Source organism: Tamandua tetradactyla, chromosome 16 (assembly GCF_023851605.1).
Source record: "Tamandua tetradactyla isolate mTamTet1 chromosome 16, mTamTet1.pri, whole genome shotgun sequence".
NCBI classification, from domain to species: Eukaryota; Metazoa; Chordata; class Mammalia; order Pilosa; family Myrmecophagidae; genus Tamandua; species Tamandua tetradactyla.
The window spans coordinates 18,963,023-18,965,071 of NC_135342.1; the positions used below are offsets into that span (position 1 = coordinate 18,963,023).

Below are 2,049 nucleotides of genomic sequence, written 5' to 3' on the forward strand. Positions count from 1 at the left end.
ATAAATTTGAAAACACTAAAATTATTCTAAAGCACTTTCTGTGATCACAGTGGAATGAAGCTGGATATCAATACCCACCAAAGAATGAGAACTTTCACAAATATGTGGAGATTAACTAACACATTCTTAAACAACCAGTGGGTCAAACAAGAAATTGCTAGAGAAATCAGTAGCTGTCTGAAGATGAAAGAAAATGAGAATACAACATATAAGAACTTATGGGATGTGGCAAAGGCTTGCTGAGAGGGAAATTTATTGCCCTAAATGCCTACAATAAAAAACAAGAGATAGCAAAAATCAGGGACTTAAATTTTCACCTGGAGGAACTTGAGAAAGAACAGCAAACTAACCCCAAAGCATATACAAGAAGAGAAATAACAAAGATTAAAGCAGAGATAAATTAATGGGAGAGCAAAAGAACAATGCAAAGAATCAATAAAACCAAAAGTTGGTTCTTTGGGAAAATCAATAAAATGAATGGGTCAGTAGTAAGACTGACAAAGAAAAAAAGAGAAGGATACAAATAAACAAAATCAGAATGAGAAGGGGTGCATTATCACAGACCCTGAAGAAATAAAAGAAATCATAAGAGGATACTATGAACAACTATACACCAATAGACTAGACAACTTAGATGAAATAGACAAATTCCTTTAAGCACACAAACAAGCTACACTGTTTCAAAAGGAAGAAATAGAAGATTTCAACAAAGCAATCAGAAGCAAAGAGATTCAATCAGTCATCAAAAATCTGCCTATAAAGAAAAGCTCAGGGCCAGATGACTTCACAGGGGAATTACTGAGATTTCCCTAGGGAACAGGGGAGAAGAAGAGGCACAGCACAGGATTAAGAAATGACAGACACAAGAAGTTAGTTAAGTGGGGTCAGGAGACTCAAGCTCATCAGGAGCAAGAGTACCAAATAAACTGACATCCACATATTTATTGTGCTCTTACATGGGAACTGCTTTAGGGAGTATAACAAAGCAAGACTATAATTAATATCTGTCATGCCTGCAAAGCTACAAAGCTTGGTTCACAGTTCCTCTCCCAGGAACTGTTTATTACTTATCAGAATGTTTTCTATACAGCTTTCTTTGGGCTCCAGAGTCAGCATCCTTGAGAGCAGAGTGAGCATTGACTAACCTGCCTGAAACTGCAGAGGCAGAACTTTCTCACAGTAAGGCCGGATTAGATAAGGTGCAACAGGCTGGACCTCATTTCACAGGGGACCAAGGGGCTGTGCCTCCAAGGTTTTTCTGATGTGGCTTTTGCCAACAGTTAGAGGCCTGCTTCTGGGCCCCAACAGGGAATTTTATCAAACATTCCAGGAAGAACTAACACCAATCCTGCTCAAACTTTTCCAAAACATTGACTAAAAGTGAACATTACCTAACTCATTTTATGAAGCTAATATCATTTTAATACCAAAACCGGATAAAGATGCTATAAGAAAGGAAAATAACAGGCCAATCTCCCTAATGAATATAGATGCCAAAATTTTCAACAAAATACTACCAAATCAAATTCAATAACACACTAAAAGAATGATACATATTTACCTGGCAGGGGAAACACCATGATCACGAAGGTGGTTTTCCCAGGGCGAGGCTTGTCCATTGCACTGCGGGCGTGCTGTTCCCCGTGATTTCCCCACATGCGGGAAACTCGACTACATAATTTGTGGTAGTGGGGACTGCATGCACGCTCTCCCCCGGTGTGTGCTGTTCTCAAAGACAGATCTGTTCTGTTCCCCGTTTCAGGAGTTTCCTTTCTTTCCTGTCACCGTCTTGTATGTGGCGTGTTATGTAGGAAAGAAAGTTTGTGCTGGTAAAAAAAAAAAAAAAAAAAAGAATGATACACCACTACCAAGTGGAGTTTATGTCAGGAATGCAAAGAGGATTCAACACAAGAAAATCAATTAATGTAATATAGCACATTCGCAAATCAAAAGGGAAAAATCACACGATCATCTCAATTGTCACTGAAAAAGCATTCAACAAAACTCAACATCTTTTTCTGATAAAAACAGTTCCAAAAGAAAAGCAAT

At 38.3% G+C, this 2,049-nt stretch overlaps 1 non-coding gene across 1 annotated transcript; it reads left to right on the forward strand.

Moving 5' to 3' along the window:
* The first annotated feature begins 1,553 nt into the window (after positions 1-1,553).
* Positions 1,554-1,715, forward strand: LOC143660518 (U1 spliceosomal RNA). The gene has a single exon (XR_013164113.1). It is a non-coding gene; the product is annotated as a U1 spliceosomal RNA (small nuclear RNA).
* Positions 1,716-2,049: the final 334 nt, after the last annotated feature.